This window comes from Phoca vitulina, unplaced genomic scaffold (genome assembly GCF_004348235.1).
Source record: "Phoca vitulina isolate PV1807 unplaced genomic scaffold, GSC_HSeal_1.0 scaffold16, whole genome shotgun sequence".
Classification (NCBI taxonomy): Eukaryota; Metazoa; Chordata; class Mammalia; order Carnivora; family Phocidae; genus Phoca; species Phoca vitulina.
In genome coordinates this window covers 31,373,974-31,382,609 of record NW_022589719.1, presented here as the reverse complement: position 1 = coordinate 31,382,609, position 8,636 = coordinate 31,373,974, and positions in this window count along the sequence as shown.

Here is an 8,636-nt window from a genome sequence, read left to right as displayed (position 1 = left end):
CCAAAGAGTGGAACATACCGCTTCCTGGCACAGCTGGTGGTTTTATATTTAAGAACTGTGGTCTCTGAAATTGCAGACAGCTACAAACATGGCAAAATCGTACCATCACAGCAATGGCCACAATGGCCAAACTATGGAAAGAGCCCAGATGTCCATCAACAGGTGCATGGATAAAGCAGTTATGGGATATATATACAATGGGATATTATTACCAAGCCATCAAAAAGAATGAGATCTTGCCATTTGCAATGACGTGGATGGAACTAGAGGGTGTTATGCTAAGCAAAGTAAGTCAGTCGGAGAAAGACAAATACTGTATAATTTCACTCGTATGTGGAATTTAAGAAAAAAACAGATGAACATAAGAGAAGGGAAGGAAAAATAAAATAAGATAAAAACAGAGAGGGAGGCAGGGCGCCTGGGTGGCTCAGTTGGTTAAGCAACTGCCTTCGGCTCAGGTCATGATCCTGGAGTCCCGGGATCGAGTCCCGCATCGGGCTCCCTGCTCGGCAGGGAGTCTGCTTCTCCCTCTGACCCTCCTCCCTCTCATGCTCTCTGTCTCTCATTCTCTCTCAAATAAATAAATAAAATCTTTAAAAAAAAAAAAAAAACAGAGAGGGAGGCAAACTGTAAGAGACTCTTAACGGTAGAAAACAAACTGAGGGTTGCTGGAAGGAGGGGTTGGTGGGGGGGAATGGGGTAATTGGGGGATGGGCATTAAGGAGGACACTCGATGTGGTGAGCACTGGGTGTTATACGCAACTGATGAATCACTAAATTTTACCCCTGAAACTAATACTACATTATAGGTAAGCTAAATTTAATTTAAATTTAAAAAATTTTAGGGGCACCTGGGTGGCTCAGTTGGTTAAGCACCTGCCTTCTGCTCATGTCATGATCCAGGAGTCCCGGGATCGAGCCCTGCATCGAGCTCCCTGCTCATGGGGGGAATCGGCTTCTCCCTCCCCCTGCTCTTGTGCTCTTGCTCTCTCTCAAATAAATAAATAAAATCTTAAAAAAAATTTTTTAAATAAATAAATAAATAAATAAATAAAACAACTGGAAATTACGATGGTCATTACGGGGAACGTTCCGGTAGGTAAGCTTGTTCATTTAAAAAGTGCACTTGAAAGTAAGGGTTTTCAAATTAAACAAGTAGAACGGTATACCTATTTTAGTTGGCATGCAAAAACCCCCAAAAGTCTAAGATTTTTTTTTTTTAAAGGCTAAGATTTATGGTAAAAGGCTAATGAAAAATTAAAGATATAAAAGGTACCTAGGACAAAAGACTATAAGGCTGAAGTAAGCCTACTGCTCCCCTCAGTCCTCCTTTGAGCACTCTTCAATCCTGTCTGAATTGCCTTTCCCCTAGGGAGAGACTGTTAAGCAGGTGCCTTTTGAAATAAGACCACTCAAGTCTACAGATGCTCCTCCAGGTATCTGGCCCTCCTAGATCAAAGGCCAATCTGAGAACCAGAGCCACGTTGTCCTTTCCTTTCCAAATCTAAGCCAATGGTTATTGATCTCTGTGAGTGACTCTGGATCTTGTGAAGATAATATCTTTTGCACCCTCCCTGAGGATGCCTCTTGGGCCCACGGGCTTGTCTACTACCGCCAGAAATATTTGCTGTTCGTCCTAGCTGAAACTGACAAAATATTTAAAAGAATTTTTATGTAGCTCTGTGGTTAGAAGTTGGCCAGGTTGGTGGCTGATATTCAGAGCCTAATAAGAACTTTTTTTTTTTTTTGGCCTTCACCCCTGTGCTAAATGTACCCAAAGGAACAGAAAAACTTTGCAACATAGATGGATGTGTCAGTCTTTTGATATCTTTTAGGTGGCAATCCAAGTCCCCGAGGAATTAAGAACAGCTGTCCTTGTTCTACAACTTGAGTCTTTACAGGACCACAGGTGCAGCTCCAGAAACTATTCAAAGCCTGCCACTCTTTTTTACCAATCCCTAAACCTCCCCCATTTATCTCCAAAGGCTTGTCCTTGTGCCTCTGAGATGTAAGTGTGCTACCTGGTCTTCCCCAGGAACTTTTTTCTAGGTCATCTCTTTAAAATACCAATGTCAGGGGCACCTGGCTGGCTCAGTCGGTGGAGCGTGTGACTCTTGATCTTGGGGTCGTGAGTTCAAGCCCCATGCTGGGTGTAGAGCTTACTTAAAAATAAATAAAATTAAAAATTTAAAAATAAAGGAAAATATCAACTTCAGTGAAGTAATTCTTACCAGAAGAAAAACAGAAGAAGGAAAGGTTATTCGAAATTTAAGCAAATAGAAAACAATAACAACTTTAAGTGTCTTCTCTACAAATGCCTGTCTTGTGGTGGAAATCTGAGAGTGGAAGCTTTGAGGCCTTTCAGTGTTTGTCATATGTTCACGTGTGTCTATATGTGTGTGTGTGTGTATTGTAGATTTGTGGCATTTTCTACCTCTAGATCGTATTGCCAAAATTAATTTGTTAAAGAGCTCCCCTTAACTGGCTTAAAGAAAATTAAGTGCTTCTAGAAATTAAATTCCCAGGGGCGCCTGGGTGGCTCAGTTGTTAAGCGTCTGCCTTCGGCTCAGGTCATGGTCCCAGGGTCCTGGGATCGAGCCCCACATCGGGCTCCCCGCTCAGCGGGAAGCCTGCTTCTCTCTCTCCCACTCCCCCTGATTGTGTTCCCTCTCTCGCTGTGTCTCTATCAAATAAATAAATAAAATCTTTAAAAAAAAAAAAAAAGAAATTAAATTCCCAGAAATATAATAGAAACTTAATCCAGATGGGGTGCCTGGGTGGTGCGGTTGGTGGGGCATCCGACTCTTGGTTTTGGCTCTAGGCTCAACCAACTCTTGGTTGTGATCTCAGGGTCGTGGGATCCAGACCTGTGTTAGGCTCCAAGCTCAGAGGGGAGTCCACTTGAGATTCTCTCTCTCCCTCTGCCCCTCCCTGCCAGATGCGCACGGGCTCTCTCTCTCTCTCTCTCTCAAAGAAATAAATCAATATTAAAAAAAAAAAAAGAAACTTAATCCTGATGAATTTCAGGGTCATTGGATATGGGGAAATATTTGGTATTAAAGCTAGTTTAAGTTTGTTGATTTAATTAAGGCAGGCATGTCTTTAGAGTTATCAGCATTGAATATAGTATTTTTATTCCACCTAAGCTTACTAAAGGCCTGGCAATTTCATATTATTGCTTACAAAACTTGTCAGCAGGAAAAATACCTTGAGACAATGGCTGACTGTCTAGAATTTTTTTTTTTTAAGATTTTATTTATTTTTAGAGGGAGAGAGCATGCGCAAGTGCACGAGCTGGGGGGAGGGGCAGAGGGAGAGAAAGAGAGAGAATCTCCAGCCGACTCCACACTGATTATGGAGCCTGGCTCGATCCCACCACCCTGAGATCATGACTGGAGCCAAAACCAAGAGTCGGACACTCAGTTGATTGAACTACCCAGGCACCACTGACTTAGTCTAGAATCTAAATGTATTCATTAAGTGGCCAATTTATAGAATGCTAGAGCAATATTTCACAATCGTTTGCTTCTTTTTCTTTGGTTTGCTTCTTTTTCTTTTAGAGGTTAAAAATTCTAATATGTAAGCTAGTAGAAATAATAAAAATATTCCACATACAAAGAAAGTAAAATGTGTGTTTTCGGTAAGAGAAGGTATGAGAAATGGAGGCATGTTTTTGTGTTGAGGGAAAAGAAAATAATTTTGTCCCAATCTGAGGCTGGTTGTCTAAAGAGGAAAAACACAGGACAAATATGAATGTAAGAAACAAAGTTGAATAAGTTTTGTGGAAAGGAATCTTGGAAAAGGAATTTTAGTCTGGTCAGGCTAAATGAATTTAAAGGTTAAAAAAAGCTTTAACATCAATAGCATACTTATGTGAAACTAAACCTTAATTTTTTCTTTCATCTGCTGAAAGGACACATTTTCTTGGGTTTTCTTTATTTTTTTTTAAAGTTTATTTATTTAAGTAATTTCTACACCCAGTGTGGGGCTTGAACTCACAACCCCAAGATCAAGAGTCACATGCTCTTCTGACTGAGCCAGCCAGGCCCACCAGGTTTTCTTTACCTTTGATTTTTTTTTTTTAAGGTTTTATTTATTTATTTGAGAGAGAGAGCACGAGCAGGGGGAGGGGCAAAGAGAGAAACAGACTCCCTGCTGAGCACGGAGCCCGATGCAGGGCTTGATCCCAGGACCCTGAGATCCTGACCTGAATCTAAATCAGGAGTTGGACACCTAACCAACTGAGCCACCCAGGCGCCCCAAAACCTTTGATATTTCTGACAAACTTCCCCAAAATCAAATTCTTAAACGAAGTCTTTTTTTCTTTCTTTTTTTTTTTTTAAAGTAGGCTCCACGCCCAGCCTGGAGCTCAACATGGGGCTTGCACTCACAACGCTGAGATCAAAACCTGAGCTGAGATCAGGGTCCAGGCGCCCCAGTGAAATCTGTTTGATCTCAACTAACTTGGGGATTTTTCAGAAGTCCTTAGAACGTCTCAAAAGGTTTGTTCTCTCTTTTTATAAGAAAGGAGATGTGAAACTAATCAGGCTAATTTGACGTGTTAAATTACATAGGAAGCATTGTCAAGTAAGAAGCTATACTAAGGGGCCCCTGGGTGGCTCAGTCGGTTAAGCAGCCAACTATTGATTTTGGCTCAGGTCATGATCTCAGGGTCATGAGATCGAGCCCCATGCTGGGCTCTCTGCTTGGCGGGGAGTCTGCTTGAGATTCTCTCTCTCCCTCTCCCTCTGCCCCTCCCCCCACTAGCACTCTCCCCCCACCAAATAAATTTTTTTTTTAAAGATTTTATTATTTATTTGACATAGAGAGAGAGAGTGCAAAAGAGAGCACAAGCAGGAGGAGCGGCAGGCAGAAGGAGAGGGAGAAGCAGGCTCTCTGCTGAGCAAGGAGCCCAATGCAGGGTTCAATCCCAGGACTCTGGGATCATGACCTGAGCTGAAGGCAGCCGCTTAACTGACTGAGCCACCCAGATGCCCCTCAAATAAATAAATCTTTAAAAATAAAATAAAATAAAATATTGAGTGTCACAGAAATAACCAGACTTTCTTGTCAATTCCATGACAATGAACTCTCATCAGATCTTTAACAATGGGCATTTAAAAATCTTTGTCATTAAGCTGTAATCATCAAGACAGTATGGTACTGGCACAAAAACAGACACATAGATCAATGGAAAAGAACAGAGAGCCCAGAAATGGACCCTCAACTCTATGGTCAACTAATCCTCGACAAAGCAGGAAAGAATGTCCAATGGAAAAAAGACAGTCTCTTCACCAAATGGTGTTGGGAAAATTGAACAGCCACATGCAGAAGAATGAAACTGGACCATTTCCTTATACCACACACAAAAATAGACTCAAAATGAATGAAAGACCTAAATGTGAGACAGGAATCCATCAAAATCCTAGAGGAGAACACAGGCAGCAACCTCTTCGACCTCAGCCGCAGCAATGTCTTCCTAGAACCATCATCAAAGGCAAGGGAAGCAAGGGCAAAAATGAACTAATGGGACTTCATCAAGATAAAAAGCTTTTGCACAGCAAAGGAAACAGTCAACAAAACCAAAAGACAACCGACAGAATGGGAGAAGATATTTGCAAATGACATATCAGATAAAGGGGTAGTATCCAAAATCTATAAAGAACTTATCAAACTCAACACCCAAAGAACAAATAATCCAATCAAGAAATGGGCAGAAGACATGAACAGACGTTTCTGCAAAGAAGACATCCAAATGGCCAACAGACACAGGAAAAAGTGCTCAACATCGCTCGGCATCAGGGAAATCCAAATCAAAACCTCAATGAGATACCACCTCACACCAGTCAGAATGGCTAAAATTAACAAGTCAGGAAATGACAGATGTTGGCGAGGATACGGAGAAAGGGGAACCCACCTATACTGTTGGGAATGCAAGCTGGTACAGCCACTCTGGAAAACAGTATGGAGGTTCCTCAAAAAGTTGAAAATAGAGCTACCCTACGACCCAACAATTGCACTACTGGGTATTTACCCCTAAAGATACAAATGTAGTGATCCAAAGGGGCACGTGCACCCCAATGTTTATAGCAACAGTGTCCACAATAGCCAAACTATGGAAAGAGCCTAGATGTCCATCAACAGATGAATGCATAAAGAAGATGTGGTATATATATACAATGGAATATTATGCAGCCTTCAAAAAATGAAATCTTGCCATTTGCAATGATGTGGATGGAACTAGAGGGTATTATGCTAAGTGAAATAAATCAATCAGAGAAAGACAATTATCATATGATCTCACTGATATGAGGAATTTGAGAAACAAGACAGAGGATCAGAGGGGAAGGGAGGGAAAAATGAAACAAGATGAAACCGGAGAGGGAGACAAACCATAGGAGACTCTTAATCTCAAGAAACAAACTGAGGGTCACTGGAGTGGTGGGGGGTGGGAGGGATGGGGTGGCTGGGTGATGGACACTGGGGAGGGTATGTGCTATGGTGAGTGCTGTGAATTGTGTAAGACTGATGAATCACAGACCTGTACCCCTGAAACAAATAATACATTATATGTTAATTAAAAAAATAAAATAACTTTAAGGTCATAAAACTCAACTGAGTAAGAATTTCCAGAACTAATGGAAAAACTGGATTCAAGCAGAGCAAGAATTAATAACATGGGACCCAATGAACTGACGAGGATGATTATAATTTTTATGACTTTTTGTTTGAAACATGGCTGCTTCCTTAACATTTTGTTTTTCCAGATTTAAGAAAACTTTGTTCTCTTTTCTCTTACTATGGCTTATAGCGACTTGGTGAGGCATACCTTTGTAAACAAAGATGAAACATTAGTTTTCTCTACCTACCTGATCCCGACAGAAACTCTTGAATTTTCTTTTTATGGCAATGTAATCAGTTATGTGCAGAAGTTCCATAAGAATCTATTCTCCTTGTAACAGGACACAGTTGGAGATACGGGCTACATTACCAAAGCTTTAATTGGAACGCCATATTTGAGAGAGTTATGCAAGGCTCAGATATGACCAGACGATTTTAAGGAACTGCTTTAACCTTGGCTTGGCTTCCTGGCCTCAGACTTTTAAGAGTTCAATCTGAGATTCCTTATAAAAAGTTCCAGCAAATCCGTCTGAAAAAGAGCTTCTATGGTCAATCACTATTCTTGCTACACTTATGTAAATAATCAGGCCAAGTTTAATGCAAATAAATTAGTTTTACTGTGATTATCTTTGGTAAAAAAAAGGGGGCGATGACCATAGATAGAAAAATTATGTTTGCACCTTTTTATAGATATTAGATTCTGATCCTGTTCATTGTCTTTGAGGTTTGGGGACATACCTGTAAACTGGCCTCAATCCTGAATTCTTCTGGTTTCCTCAAATATCTGACTATGACTCCCCAAACTGTTTCTAATTTTCTCCCACCTTTCTGATTTGGAATCGCTAAGAACAAGAACTGCCCTTGAACTCTTTCAAAGGGACTGTCCCAGGTCCGTAGGGTCCTGTGCAGACCGGGAGACCTCCAAATCAAATTGACCAGGAGGAGAAGCAGCTGACATTGATGTTGAGTGCTTCTACTCAAGATGCTGAGTCAAAACTTCAAACTTTAACTAAACATGAAATCCTTTCTTCTTTTCTTTCATTTCCTCTGGCATTGCCCTGGAAAGATAATACCATCATCTCTATTGCCCAGGCCATTACTAAGGGGATAATCTTTCAGACTGCTGGATTTGTCATCAAAAACTCTGACCTATCCATGATGCCAGACACCCTCTGGTCCATTTTGCTGTTGCTGGTTAACAGGCCAAACTTGGGGGACTCTGTGCTGAGGCTGTATGCAAAGAAAGGGACACAAGGCAAAGGTAATCAGAATAAAACTCCGCGTGGTCTATAGCCCTTTCAATATTTACTGGCCTCATGGATGTTACCTTTCCAGTCCAGAATCAAGCAGGAATTACCAGGAGGCCTTTATGATTCATTTACGCTTCCCTTGGCAGGGCCCTACTTCCCCGGTTGGGGAGTAAATGTAAATGAGGCTATAATCAGGAATGTCTTCTTAACTCTTGAAAATACTGCAGAATTTGCTGCTAAAAAAACAATAGCTGCCCAACAAAAAATCCTTAGATTCTCTGGCCCAAGTTGTTCCTGATAACAGGATAACCCTTTACTATCTTTTAGTTGAGCAAGCTGTGTTGTGGCCACCACCACCTGCTACACCTGGATTAACACTTCTGGGGAAGCTGAAACCCAATTACATAAACTCAATTGTACATAATTACGTACAATTACATAATTACATTGAGCGAGTGGCTTGGCTTAAAAAGGTGACTCCTTCAAAGGGGTCTTTGACTCATTTGATTTCGATTGTTTTGGATCCTGGGGACCATGGCTCCGAAGCGTGGTCCAGACATTGTTTATAATAACCTCAGTAATCTCCCTGGCATGTTGTATTCTCTCAAAAGTTTATTTTTTTTAAGGATTTTCTTTATTTGTCAGAGAGAGAGAGAGAGAGCACGAGCAGGGGGAGAGACAATGGGAGAGGGAGAAGCAGGCTCCCCGTGGAGCAGCGAGCCCAATGCGGGACTCGAGCCCAGGACCCTGGGATCCCAACCCGAG